Source organism: Camelus ferus, chromosome 11 (genome assembly GCF_009834535.1).
Source record: "Camelus ferus isolate YT-003-E chromosome 11, BCGSAC_Cfer_1.0, whole genome shotgun sequence".
Lineage (NCBI taxonomy): Eukaryota > Metazoa > Chordata > Mammalia > Artiodactyla > Camelidae > Camelus > Camelus ferus.
In genome coordinates this window covers 66,204,085-66,219,867 of record NC_045706.1, presented here as the reverse complement: position 1 = coordinate 66,219,867, position 15,783 = coordinate 66,204,085, and the positions used below count along the sequence as shown (strand labels likewise).

Here is a 15,783-nt window from a genome sequence, read left to right as displayed (position 1 = left end):
CATCTAAACATTATGAAAATAAAGAATATAAATGCATATATATATATATATTTAAAAGACACTGCAATTTATTATCAATAGAAACACTAGCCCCGTAAAAATTTGGGATATTTTCTGAAAGTTTCTTCAACATTATCAAACAAGAGATAGAATTATTTGAACATTTAGAATCAGAGGAAAATTTCTGTAGTTAGCTTATAAGTTTCTATGCACTGTTCCTGCCATTAGAGTAGCAGGAAGACTTTTACAATAGTTAATTTTTTTCACAAAAATATACTCACAATTCAAAGATTATAGTTGACCCTTGACTAATGCAGGGGGTAGGAGTATTGATACTCCTTGCAGTCAAAATTCTGTGTATAACTTATAGTTGGTCCTCTATATACTTGGTTCTTCCATATGTGTGGTCCCACTTTGGTAGACTCAACCAACATTAGATCATTTAGTACTGTAGTATTTAAAACTAAAAAAAAAAAAAAAAAAATCCCTAAATAAGTGGTCTCATGCAGTTAAAATCCACATTGCTCAAGGTTTGACTGTATAATGCTTTGTTTTAGAAGATTGTCTTTTTAAATAACAAACTTTCATTTCAGTTTTTGTAAGTTCTTTATATTTTGAGAAAAATTATGTATATGCTCATAATTTATAGTAATATCTCCAGCTTGTTTTATCTTTTTTTCACTTCTCTTTTTTTGGGGCTGTGATTTACACTTAATAAAAAGCACAGTTAGTAAGTTTAAAATTTGTTTAGTTTGACAAATATATACACCTATGTAACCACCAGCTTAATTAAGATAAACAGCATTTCTGCAACTGTTCCCTTCTCTCTTATCCCAGGTACTGCCTTGCATCTAGAGAGAAAATTCACTGTTTTGGTTTTCATTATCATATATTAATCTTGCCTGCTTTCAAATTTCATATAAATAGAATTATATAATATGTACTCTTTATGTCTAGCTTCTTTAACTCTGCATTTTTTGAGGTTTTTCTGTTATTGTATGTTAGAAGTTGATTTCATTTTATTACTATGCAACAATTATTTTCCGTGATGACTAATGATTTTGCCCATTTTTTCATATATTTATTGACATTAATTATTTTACATTGAAGTATTGATACAAAACTGTCCACCATTTCTTTATTGGGCTGAGTAACTTCTTACTGAATTATCAATGTTCTTTATATATTTTGAATATAAGTTCTATATCAGATATGTGTGTTGGAAATATTTTCACAAAGTCTGTGGCTTATCTATATTTTCTTAAGAATTATTTGAAACAGACTTAAAACAACAAAGATTTATTATTTGTCAATTCTGTGTTTTTGAAATCTTGGTGATTTTTCTGGTGGTCTTGCCTATGATCACTTATATGAATTAACTGGAAATGGAACACACAAAACAACCTACTCACCTGTCAAGAAGTGGATGCTATCATTGCATATGCCACGAGGATGCCTCTTCTCTTCTAGTAAGCTCATTTGAACTTCTGCACAACTTGGAGGCCTCGCAATTCTAAGATTGAAAGCAGAAGGTGTGGTACTTCTTAAGTCCCATTATCGAAAGAAATGTCGTATTTGTTGTGTTGCATTCCATATTTACTCCTTTTATGATTCTTTCTTCCCTCCTGATATTTCAAGTTTCCTTCTGGTGTCATTTCCCTTCTGCCTGAAGACCTTCCTTTGGCAATATTTAAGAGCATTTCTACTGGCAACAAAATCTCTTAGTTTTCCTTCATCTGAGAATGTCTTGATTTCACATTTGTTCTAAAAGGACAGCTTTGATGGACATAGAAATCTGGAGTAATATTTTTTTTCTTTCATTGCTTTAAAAATGTGCCACTTCTTTCTGGGTTCTATGGTATCAATTGACATATCTACTGTTCTTCCTTGTTAAGTAGTTCACCTTTCCTCTTTTAATATTTTTTAGTTTTCCTTTATCTTTAGTTCTCAGAATTTTCTTTCTGGTCTGTCTTGGTATGCATTTCTGTTTGGGGTTCACTCAGCTTTTTGCACCTATAAGCTTATGTCCTTTGCCAATGTGGGGTGTTTTTAGCCATTATTTCTTTGAAAACTATTTCAGCCTCACATTTTTCTCTTCTCCTTTTGAAACTCTGCTGATACAAATGTTAAATGTTTTGTTACTTTCCTACAAGTGAGTCCCTGTGATTCTATTAATTTCTTTCAGTCTACTTTCTCTCTGTTGTTTAGATTGGGTTATTTTTACTGGTCTGCCCTGTCTTCAAGTTCAGGTATGATTTGCTCTGTGATTGTAACTCTGAATTTTGCTCATTGGCCTCTCTGGTGATTTTTTATATTGGTTAATGTATTTTTCAGTTCTATAATTTCTATTTGATTTTTATATTCTCCATTTCTTTACTTAGATTTTCTATGATAGATTAGAAAATCACTATTTAGATTAATTGATTCAGTAAAGGTCATCAGGAGATGCTAAAATTAATGGATAAATGCTTGAGGAATCAGGGTGTATACATAGTCTCAAATTTTTGCCCCAGAAAACAGAGATTAATTACTTATTAATTGATAAAGTACTTATATATATCAGATAATAAATAAAACTAATTATTGATTAACTTTAAAGTGGAGCAACTTAGCTGACATCATCTTAGCCAAGTGATAAAAGTTAACATCATCATTAAGAGACAGATTAATATTATGGGTCTTTGCTAGGTTGCACTGAAAAGACCACAGGTTGACTTCTCTAGTATTCTAGCCAAAAGTCCATATGATTAATCTGATCATACAAAAATATAAAACAAACCTAAAACAAGGGAAATTATATGAAATGACTGACTAGAACTCTAAAAATATTAACATCATAAAATATAATGAAATATTAGGGAAATCATTCCAAATTAAAGATTACTAAAAACATATGACAAGTAGATCAATATATGATCCTGAATTGGATCCTGGACTGGAAATGCAAGGGAGAAAATAGAAGTTCATTTTTGTTTGTTTTACTTGTGCTTATTTATTTTGTTTTGCCATAAAGAACATGGTTTGGAAATCAGAAAATTTGAATGGGTCCTTGGATGGTGGTTTTGTGTGAATACTAATGATGGTGGTGTATTATGAGTACTAATGATGTCTTGATTTTAATGATGTGCTGTTATAGGGGAGTGTATTAGTCTCCTAGTACCATCATAATTTACTGTCAAAATATTACAGACTTGGTGCCTTAAACACCAGAATTATTTTCAGAGGAAATGCTTCATTTTAATTCCTCTCACAACCCCCCAAAAAGGATAAGTCCCAACCCCTCCCTCACCTAGATGCGGCCCCTCCACCAGTACCTTCACAAAACACTGATTTCCTTCCAGAGCTAAAATGAACATCCAGTCACCAATTACCACTGTTCTCTGCCCTGCCCACCTCCCCATCTGCCTATATATCCACCTGCTCTGCAAACTTAGACAACTTTTTTCCCACCCCCCCCAAATGTTGTTCCCCAAGGTCATGTGGCTTGTTTGGCTTACATTCTATGGGCACCATTTTAAAAACTTAGTCCCCAGTTGGTTCCCCCATCCTCCTATGCATCATCATTCTGCAGAGCTTCTTGGCCTCATTTCTGTGTTTGGGAGACCAAGTTTCCAAGCTCTCTCCTGCTCCCTGAATTCCCCTTGGGGCTCTGTTCCTCAGCTTTTACTTAAGGATGTAGATGTTGACTGAGGCCAAACATGCCGTGATTCTGGGGAGAGAAAAGGGAAGCTAATTCAGAATGGACAGGAGAGGAGACAAAGGGAAAGGGGGAGAGAGTAGGGGGCAGGGGAGAAGGAGGAAGGGAGGGGTTTGGAAGGAAGCTGGACACAGTGGTATGACTGAAGGATGGACCCTCCCACCTCAGCCCCAGAAACACAAGGGAGCCAGAGCTGAAGACCAGAACCCCCTACCACACAAAGCCCCTGCCTGGCTAGCTGTTCTGGGTCCCCTGGCTTTGAGCCTTATACACTTAGATGAGCAGCTTCTTGACATACTGGATTTCTTGCTCCACCGACTCAGCCCTCTCCCTCAGCTGCCGGCTCCCTGCCTCCAGCATCTGGCACTTGCACTCAAGTGTCTAGCCCTCTACTTGCTTCCTCCGCTGGTACCTCAGAGCCACTGACTTGTTCTGGTCCCTTGTCTTTTGCTTGAGGTCCTCATGGGCAGTGGCAGGATTGGGGTAGGGGGCCAGGCGAGAGGGTGGAAGAGGAGGTTGTGGTGTGAGGGCAGGGGCCCCAACCCCGAGTCCCCTGGCCTGGCCTTGCTGCAGCAGTAGATGGCTAGCAAGTTGAGGGTATCCAGGGCAGGGGGCAGAAGGAGGTCAAAGGTGGGGAAGGGGATGGGCAATGGGAGGGGTTGCTGCTGCTGCTGGCATTGGGGGTGGTGGTGGAGGTGGGGAGAAGGGTTGGAGGAGGTGAGCATCAAGGAAGAAGTCTTCTATCTGCTCAAGTTCCTTCTTGAGGAAGGAGGCCAAAGCTTCCAGATTGGGTGGGGGAGGGGAAGATGTGGGGAGGGCACCTGAGGGTAAGAGGTGCTCCAGAGAATGGACTTAGTCATTGAATTCCTCCCAGAGTTACTTTTCTATCACAAATCAAACCTGGCTTTCTGAAGATGGATCAAATTAAAAATGATACGTTTTTCCATTGGGCTATTTATCTGTTCTTGCACAAACTGCCCAATTTTTTAACACTGAAGTCTTGACTCTTGCATATTCTTTAACTTTATGGTAACTTGTCAAGATTATCTTGGCCATTCTTGGTACTTTTAACTTCTATACAAATTTTAGAATAAGCTTACTAATTTCCATTAAAAAATACCTGCTGGGATTTTTATTACAACTGCATTGAATCTGTAGATCAATTTAAGAAGAATTGACATCTTTACAATGTTGAGTTTTTTCAATATGTAATTTTAGTGTGTTCTGCCTTGCTAATTGAAATAGTCTTTTATTTCAATAATGTGTTGTAGTTTTCTGTGTAGAGGTTTCATGTGTCTTTTACAGATTTATCACTAGCTATTTGATGTATTTTGATGAGACTATAACTAGTACTATTTAAATTTGTTAATTTTTAATTTTTGTTGTTACATGTAGAAATACAATTGGTTTCTGTATGTTATGTATCTGGCAACTTTAGTAAATTCATTCTTAGATTTTCTTTATAAACAATAATATCATCTGTGGTGTTGAGAGTTTTATTTGTTTATTTCTGATTTTATATACTTTTCTTTTCTTGATTTATTACAGTGAGTGAGACCTTCATTATAACATTAAATAAAAGTAGTAATTGTCTCTGTCCTAATCTCAGGGGGAAGATTTCAGTATCTCATCATCACATCTGATGCTTCCTTGAGATTTTTGTTGCTGCTGTTACTGTATATAAGATTAAGGAAATTTGGCTTTGTTCCTATTTTACTAAGAGTTTCTCTTTTATAATAAAAAGGTGCTAAATTTTATGAAATTCTTTCCCCACATTTGCTATAGTTATGTAATTTCCTGCTCTTCTTTCTTAACATAGTAAATTATATGGTTGACTTGGAATCTTAAATCCACCTTTTACTATTGGACAAAGCTAACTCGTATTAATTTTTTAAAATATGCCATATTTGATATGCTAATATTTTATTTGAGGCTTAAGGTATCTATATTTATTAGACTGATTATTTCCTAATTTTTTGGTAATGTCCTTGTGAAGTCTGTTAATAAGAGTATGATAAGAATTATTTATGGTCAGAATGTGATCAATTTTGGTAGATGTTCCATGTGCAGTACAGGATAAAACTACTCTCTGTTGAAAAACTACTACTCTATTTATTGAAAAGAATAAAATACCTAGGAATAAAATTAGCAAAGGAGGTAAAAGAGCTTTATATTTAAAACTATAGGACATTAATGAAAGAAACTGCAGGCACAAGTAAACAAAAAGTTATTTTGTGTCCATGGATTAGAAAATTAATATTGTTAAAATGTCCATAGTACCCAAAGCAATCTACATACTCAATGCAAACCCCCTCAAAATTCCAATGGCATTTTTCACAGAAATAGGACAAATAATTCTAAAATTTGTATGGAACCATGAAAGACCTTGATGAGCCAAAGCAGTCTTGAGAAAGAAGAACAAAGCTGGAGGCATCATGAACCTTGATTTCAAACTATATTACAAAGAAATATTAATCAAGACAGTATGGAAAGCAACCTACTGAATGAGAGAAAATAATTGCAAATCATATAACTGATAAGGTGTTAATATCAAAAATATATGAAGAACTCCTACAACTCAGTAACAACAACAACAAAATTCCCAAATAATCTAATTTAAAATAAGCAGAAGATATGAAGATACATTTTGCCAAAGAATACATACAATTGACCAACAGGTACATGAAAAATGCTCAACATCTCTAATCATCAGGGAAATGAAAATCATAACCACAGTGAGAAAACATCTCACACCTTTCAGAGTGGCTTTTATCAAAAATACAGTGACAAGTATAGGCAATGATGTGGAAAAAAGGGAACACTAACGTGCTGTTGATGGGAATGTAAATTGATACAACTACTATAAAAAACAGTATGGAGATTTCTCAGAAAAATAAAACTAGAATTACAATATGATCCAGCAATCCTATTTCTATGTATATTTTTCAAAGAATTAAAATCAGTATCTGGAAGAGGTATCTGCATGCCCATGCTCATTGCAGCAGAATTCATAACACCCAAGATGTAGAAACCTCCTAAATGCTCATCTACAGAACAATGAATAAAGAATATGAGATATAAAGTACATATGTATGTATAATATACATATATATATATATTTCAGCCATGAAAAAAATGAAAACTTGCCATTTGCCACAACATGAATTGACCCTAAAGAAATTATCCTAAGAAAAGTTATATAGAGATCTTACTTAAATGTGTAATCTAAAATTTAAAAAAGAAGAAGAAAAACCAAGCTTATAAATATGGAGTGGTGGTTGCCAGAAGCAGAGGGTAGGGTTGTAAGTGAAAAGGCTGAAAGGAGTCAAAAGTACAAATTTCCAATTATAAAATAAATAAGTCATGGGGATTTAATGTACAGCATGGTGTTTATAGTTAGTAGTGCTGCAATGAATATTTCAAAGTTGCTAACAAACATATCTAAAGTTCTTATCACAAGAAAGATAATTCTGTAACTATGTATGTATGATAATGGCAATCATTTCACAATATATACAAATATCAAATTATTACATTGTACACCTGAAACTAAGGTGATTTATACCTCAGTAAAAATTAAATTAAAATGATAAAAAGAACCAAAGTATAGGATTATAAGCAGAAGAGCATTTGAAAAAATTCAACACCCTTTCAGGATAAAAATCCTAACAAATTGAGATAGACGCAATGTACCTCAATGTGATAAACCATATGTTACAAACTCACAGCTAATATCAAACTCAACACTGAAAGTTTAAAAGCTTTTCTCTAGGACCAGGAATAGAAAATGTACCCACTTTCAAGTCTCCTATTTAATGTAGTCCTGGACGTTTCAACCAGAGCAATCAGGCAGAAAAATAAATGAGTCATCCAAATCAGAAAATAAGAGGGAAAACTTTCTCTGTTTCCTGACGATATGATCTTGTCCATAGAAAATCATAAATACTCAATCCAAAGCCTTTTAAACTAATCAATAAATTCAGTAGTGTTTCAAGATACAAAGATAACATACAAAAATTAGTTTTGTCTCAGCACTAAGCACTAAAATTGAATTATCTGAAAAGATATAAAGAAAGTAATGCACTTTACATATCATTAAACATAAAAAAAGTGACAAATTTAACCAAGGAAGTGAAAGCTCTGTATATTGAAACCTAGAAGACTTTGATAACAGAAGTCAAAGAAGATATAAACAAATGGAATGATATCCCATTTTTCTATGTATATTTTATATTGTAAATATCCCTATTACCCAAAGTTATCTGTAGATTCATTGTACTCCCTATGAAAATTTCAGTAGCATTTTTCACAGAAATAGAAAAAAAAAAGTTCTAAAATGTATATGGTTCTACAAAAGATCCTTAGTAGCTAAAGCAACTTGATGACAAAGAAAGTGAGAGGCATCACACTTCATGATTTCCAACTGTATTGCAAAGCCATAGTATTTAAACAGCATAGGACTGGCATTAAAAGAGATACATAGAATGATGGGATTTAATCAAGAATCCAGAAATAAACTCATGTATTTCCAGTCAACTAATATCTGAGGAGCCAAAAGAGCTCAGTGGAGAATTGATAGTTTCTGCAATAAATAATGTTGGGAAAAGTCAATATCTACATACTAAGGGATGATATTTCACCCTTATCTACACCATACACAAAAATAAATTCAAAATCATTTAAGGACTTAAACATAAAACCTGATACCACAAAAGTTTTAGAAGAAAACATAGGGCAAAAGCTCTTTGACATTGGCCTTAGCAATGTGGTAGATTTCTGGAATATGACATAAAGCAAAAGCAACAAAGCAAAAATCAAAAAGTGAGACTACACAAAATTAAAAAGCTTCTTGCACAACAAAAGAAACAAAATGAAAGGTAACATAGGAATGAGAAAAACTATATGTAAACCACCTCTCTGATAAAGGATTAATCTCCAAAACTTATAAGGAACTCATACAGCCTATAAGCCAAAACAAACAATCCAATTTAAAAATAGGCAAAGGAATTGAATATATATTTCTCCAAAGTAGTACTAAAAATGCAAACAGGTATGTGAGAAGGTACTTAATATCACCAATCATCAGTGAAATGCAAATCAAAATCACAGTGAGATACCACCACACACTTGTTGGAATGGTTATTATTAAAAAGACAAGAAATTGCAAGTGTTGTTGAGGATGTAGAGAAAAGGGAATCCTTGTGTACTGTTGGTGGGAATGTAAATTGGCACAACTACTATGGAAAACAGTATGGAAGTTCCTCAAAAAATTATTTAGAACTACCATATGATCCAGCAATCTTATTTCTAGGTGTATGTCCAATGGAAATAAAATCACTTAGTCTAAAAGATGCCTGCACCACTATGTTCATTGCAGCATTATTTACAGTAGTGAAATACGGAAACAACATGTTGACCAGCAGATGAATCAATAAAAGTATGTTGTATACATGTACAATGGAATAGTATTCAACCATTAAAAATGTATCCTGCCATGATGACAATATAGATGGAACTTGAGTGAATTATGGTAAGTGAAATAAGTCAGAGAGAGAAAGACAAACACAGCATGATATCAATTATATGTGCAATTTAAAAAACCCACCAAAGCAAAAAAGAATTCATAGATAAGAAAACAGAAAACAGATGGGTGGTTGCCAGAAGTATGGTGTGTTAGAAGGGTAGGTACAATGGATGAAGGTAGTCAAAAAATGCAAATGTAGTTATAAAATAAACAGACTTGGAAATGTATTGTATAGCATGGTAACCATTAAACAAAAAGAAAAAAGATGTGATATGATGTGATGTGATGTGGTATGTGTGTGTGTGCGTGTGTCTGGAATGGAATGGAATACAATTTAGCCTTTAAAAAGGAGGAAATTCTGCTATTTTAATGATATGAATGGATATTGAGGACATTTTTCTAAGTAAACTCAGAGAAACACAAATATTGTGCATTACAACTTACGTGTGGAATCTGAAAACACTGAATTCATAGAAAGAGAGAGTGAAATGGTGATTGTCAGTGGATGAGGAATGAGGAAAATGAGTAGAGGTTGGTCAAATGATACAAAGTTTTCATTATAAGATGAATAAGTTCTGAGGCTCTAAGATACAGCATGGTGACTGTAGTTTAAAAAAAAACTTCATTGCACACTTGAAAGTTGCTATTTACCATAATGACAAATGGTAATCATGTGAAATGAAGGATATGTTAACTAATCTTATTGTGAAATACATTTTGTAATATATATGCATATCAAATTATGACTTTGTGTACCTTAAACTTACACATGATATGTCAATGGCATCTAAGCAAAGCTAGGGGGAAAAGACAATACTCTGCTTCATTAACTCTTTTCATACCTTTTGTGAGAGTGCTTAAAAATTATATTGTTTCTCCTTTAAGTAAAGAACTGGCATGTACCAAAAGAAAGCATCACAGCCACTATGGACCCTATGTCACTGCAGCAATAGAGGTATAGAAATTAAGAGTACAGAGAACACCATCTGATAGAAGGTCATAAAGTCACAAACATGAAGGATATGGCTAGAGTGCTTATGGGAGAGCAGTGGAAGATGATTGAAAAACCCAGATGCTGAAGTTCTTAGAGCTGCCTTAAACCTAGAACCACTCTCCACCTTCAGTGTCCATGAGGACCAGGCCTGTTGTTCTTATTTCAGAATTTCTATGAATGAGAAGCCACTTGTGAAATTAAACCCCCTATTGATGGAGGTTATTTAGATTCCCATTCTTTTCAAAATAAACAGTCAAACTGGGTATAAGAAGAAAGCAGAGCTAAACCCATCCAGCTCCTCTATTTTTGGCTGGATATGTCTTTTCCCATCTCAGATATGATGCAAAAGGTGAGGCAAGCTTCCATAGAAGCCAGCCTTCTGAAGATATAGCAAATCTTGACCTGGTGGTGTGCTTCTCAATAAGTCTGACACAGGCGCCCCCACTATGCCTGCACTGACTCTTTCTTTCTCTGTCTTATGATTAGTCCAATCTCCCAAATAAGGGAGATGCAGATAGCTACCCCCACCCAAAGTTGAGCTTTCCAGACATATTAGGAGATTGAGGGAAAAAATGCAGTATATCTCCTCTTGTTCTTGTGAATTATTTTCAAGAGTTTGTCTTTAAGCAGTGACAAGTGCTGAATAAGAAGACAGAACCTGATTGTGTTACAGTTCTGGGGAATATCTCCCCCACAACTGTACAAACAGCTTTGATCTCCCTGAGATCCCTAGAGTTACATGTGTGGAAAGAAGATCAATCTGGTTTATTGACTTTTAGGAATCTTACAAACTGACTTCATGACATTCACCAATACAGTGCTACTGGGTGAGGTGATGTCTCAAGCCCAGACAAAAGGATCATGTTTCCTAAAAGGGAATTATATCAGTTACTTTTCTCTCTCCATTGCACATCTTTCATCTTCTCTTCATAGGTCCCCCTCCCACAGCAGTAAAACTTCATGTCTTGTAACAAGCTGTGAGGGTGTTATCAGGAGATATGTAAACTTATAAATGTGAACTTTGTCCCCATTTGTCCCCCCATCTGATTTGAGGTGTTCTTCTATGCTATATGTAAAATCTTGACCTTGCAAAACAACATTTACCATTCCATGGTGGGGAGGTCCTGAGATAAATATGCTCAGGAATCTTGGTGCTAGAGACACCACTTAGAACCACTGATGCTCTCTCAAACAGCCGGAATGTTCACACATCAGAGATAAGCATGAAAAACCCTACCAAGAAATTAATAGAAATTGAAGGATCCAGAACCTTACAAAATTGCTTCATTTCTGATATTTACAGATAGCTTTTTCCACTTCTTCCTGTCCCACCCACATTATTCAACTTTACTGATCATCCTATAGTGGAAGGTTTGTTGAAAAATACTTATTTTTTCCATCTATGAATGAAAAAGAAAATAAAGAAATCTAGATATGATAATTACCCTATATTTTCAGCTTCCCCTCCTGGTCCCAAGTTGGAAGATACCTACACTAATATGCTTTTTCTTACATGGATATATGGTATTAGTTATAATATTAATGAGCCCTCTGGATCAGAACTGCTGTGTTTTCAGTCCCCATTGGGAATGTTGGCTTATTTTAATGGATATTCCAGGAAAGGACAGTTTGATATTATAACAAGGTCACCCTCAGACTGGGGTTCAGTCTGTTGACAGTGCTTTTGCCCATCCCAACCCCCATTTCCTGTTCAATACATCATCCCCTAGTTCCTCTCCAACAATACCATAGACAGTAGGATTTACCTTTCTTTAGTCTTTACATAGCTTTTTTACTCAGGGATAAGATTTTAGAAATCAAAACTGTTCTATGAACAGATCATATCAACCAAGTACATTTTAAACAAACAAACAAACAAAATCATTATCCAGATCCTAATATTAGTGTAGTCTAATTTTTTTTCAAAACTGGCTCAGAGACAGAGTGGTAAATGTAACAATATTCTGCAGAGAATAAATCCACACAATGATGTTTGATTTACTCGTCTATGTTTAGATAATCACAAATACAGTTTTACAAACTATCCCTTTCTTTGCTCTAACTGCCAATTAAATCCTCAAACCATAAGGAATACTTAGAAACCTCAAAGATAAGTTGAGACTCAAGGTATCATTAAAAGTATAAAAATAGTGATTATTGGAGGAATATGAAGACATTATCCAGAAAAGAAATACATATACCAAGGAAAATTTGAAACATTTCTTAGTCACCACTCCTTAAGCTAGATGTATAGTATAGTTAGTTTACTCATTTCTGTCTAAGGTTCTCCTTTGTAAGCCTTTTCATCCAACCACATGCTAGACCACTCTCTTCCCACCTCCACACCATCATGTTGGCATTGGGACTTTTTGGGTGGGATAGGTGTTTCTGCAGCATGAGGCTGGCACTGAACACAATTTAAACAACCACACACAAATGAGTCTTTTTCTGGGCATTATTTGTGAAGTCTCAATTTGTTCCAGTCTCTACAATTCATCTCCTATTATTCTTTATTTCCCCCACCTTCTAACTGAAAATAGGGCAATGAGGGCCAGGTTTGGTCTGACATGGATGGAAAACAGTGTTTAGATAGACAGGTGTTACAAAATTGATTTTGTTCATTTGTGGGAAGGTGGGACTCAGTCAACACTCATGAAAATTTCTATGACATTTGCTTTGACTTGATATGATCAAGATAGGTGAGGGAAGATTTAGGCAGAACAGATTTCCAGACAGCTACCATATACCCCAGTGTTTCCTGCAAATACACTTTGGGAGTTTGTTCTCTTTCCTTGGCTTTTGATGGGAAGCCAGATGCCACAATAAATAAGCCAGTTTTACTATAGCAGCCCACCTGGTGTACCCAGGGAGAGAAACAGACTTCCAAGGCAGTGGTTGCTATGGCAATAGCTTTTCCACTATAAACGTCATATCTCTTCCTTCTTGTTCTGCTCTAGAAGTAATCTAGGGATCCACTTTACAGATTCTTTTATAGAAAGGTAAGCCAGGTTAGAGATGTCACAGAAACTACCTAGTGTTCCTATTTTTTCCCTGAAAAGAAAGAACTGTGTGTTTTCTTTTTCAAGAAGACTGGACACAGGAGCAATAAAAATATTCTTCAGACAAATATATCTTATGAAAAAAATTAAAATGTTGGTGGAGGCTTGAATAAAAGTTGAGAAAGGAAGGTAGATTTCCTCCCATCTTCTTCCTCAGAAACCATATTTTCCAAAGCCCTGAGGAAAGCCTAAATATAATCCAGAATTTTTTTCTTGACAAAAATGTTCTCTTAACCTCTGTGCTCTTATTTCAATGTACATATCACATGTAGGAAGTTGGAGCCTGGACTTTTACTCAGCATCATTAGCAACATTCCAATTGGGATTTTAGGAACCCATGGGAAATTGTCATATAATTTCTTTGAAAAATCTTGGCTGATTTTCAAATCTTGATTTTTTTTCTATCTTGAAAACACTGGAAATCTGGGCCAGCATTACCACAAACAATGGAAAGATAAAATGGTTGTGCCAGTAATTGGCTCTCAACAGAGATCAATTAGCTGTCCCTCTGGCACCAGCCCTGTCTTTACTTTCTAACTCTGGTCCCTTCAGCTCCTAATGAGGTTTGAGAGCCTGTGCTCTCTGCCCACTGACTGGGTACATCCTGCTCAGTGACCACAGACTTTTAGGAAAACTATTACAGAGGCCTTAGGACTATATGTTTGGAGAGTCTCATCATTGATGCAGTGGAACAAGGATGCTTAGAAACATAGAAAGGTGAGGATATAATGGAGGATGGAGTGCAATTGAAGGTGTCTTGGAGCAGATGTGCCCAAGACAGTGGTGTACTTCTGCCGAAGGAGACTTGCCTCAGCAGCTCCCAGGGCTGGACTCAGAAGAAACTGTCTGCTCCCGTTAGCTAGTGTGTAGGTGGAGGACAACACTGTTGCACGTTAGGTGAGTTGTTACCAACTGAGGTGAGCAGAGACAGAACTTTCATCAGAATCTTAAGTAGTCCCAGAATCAAGCTTTAACCCAGAATTGAGGGCAGCAAAATGTGGTTGTTTTATTACATTTGCTCTTTTTCTAGGCTTCAGTGGTCAAGGCTTCCATGTAGCCTTTCTCTATGAAAAATTCAGGGTCATTGAAAGAGAGTTTGGCCAGCCAGGAACACCAAGAACATGCAATACATCTTCACCCGACTCTGGAACAACAGGTTATGACAAATATGTTTCCTTTCCCTCTCCTTCCCCTCAGTGCAGAGAAAGCTGTTGACTTCTTGGAAGAGAATGACTGCAAGAGGAGGGAGCCCTGTCCCCACTGAGATCACTCTGGTGTGCCTGGGCCAGGGCAGTGGTAACTTGGTGGACCTCCTGTTGTCACTGAAACAGAAGCATCATCCCCTCCAGGCTGACCTGGGGACAGTGCCACTCTAGAGGGAGCAGCTTGGTTTCATGAGCATCACTTCTGAGAACTTAGTCCATGGCAGGTTAGAAAGGAAGACATTCCATACTGCAGACTTTCACCTTAGTACTGAGATGCTAGAGCCAAACACCATCATAAGAGAAGTAATTTATTGAGGAGACTGAAGAGAGAAAGAGAATGTTCACTGAGCATTGATGTAAAAGTGAATTGTGAACTCTATGTTCCCAGGTTACTTTCCTAAATGGGCTGATCCTGTGAACCACTGTCACTCCCCATCTCCCTTACCTGAGAGCATGGAGCCTCAGAAGACTGGAGTAAATGCTGGGTTTACAACTTACACTATATTGTGGAACAACTCCCAACATCCCTGGTCTCCAGACTCTTCTCTAAATTGGTTATAGAAAACTAGAACTATAAACTTTCATTTAAGATTGAGAGAACTATTCTCGGATTGCTTAGCTATGCATATATGAATCATTTCCATTCTGAAAGAAATCAAACTGTTTTAACTCTAATATCATCCTTTAAGGAGCAGAAATATCCATAGCATCTATTTTAAATATTCTGTTACAGCATTTAGAAACAGCAAGGGCTTTGGATTCGAGCATAATTAGTTAAAATCCCAGCTGTGTGACATAATCCTCTGGAACTTCTCTAAGCCTCCAATTCTCCTTATGCAGAAGGGGTAGGGGCAAATTAACACTCATGATTATTGTAAAGAGTAGTAGGAACACTGATTTTCAGTGACCAGTATAATCCCAAGCATTAGTAAAGTCCACAGCAAATGGTGATGATGATGATGATGATGGTAATTGAAATTAGGATTTTTACGTATCGTGCAAAGGATTTTCAAAGTGAATATTATTATATTACTACTGTCCTAATTTATAAATTGGTAATATTTTAAAACACAGTAAAATATTTGATAAGGATACAAATGTGAACAACCCTACCTATTCATCATGCTGTTTTATAATATAGCACGATTTAAATATTAAAGTTATATTTTGAGGAACACATGAGAATCATTGATATCACATGACAAGTGAATTACACGCTTTATTTTACCTAATTTTCACAAGTACATGAACAGGTAGATCCTATCATTTTCATTTTACATGGGGTGAAAATGAAGCTCACAAAG

General features: G+C 35.8%; 1 pseudogene; it reads right to left on the bottom strand.

Moving 5' to 3' along the window:
• Window positions 1-3,215: 3,215 nt before the first annotated feature.
• On the bottom strand, window positions 3,216-14,934 carry LOC102517002 (annotated as a pseudogene).
• Between the last annotated feature and the right edge of the window lie 849 nt (window positions 14,935-15,783).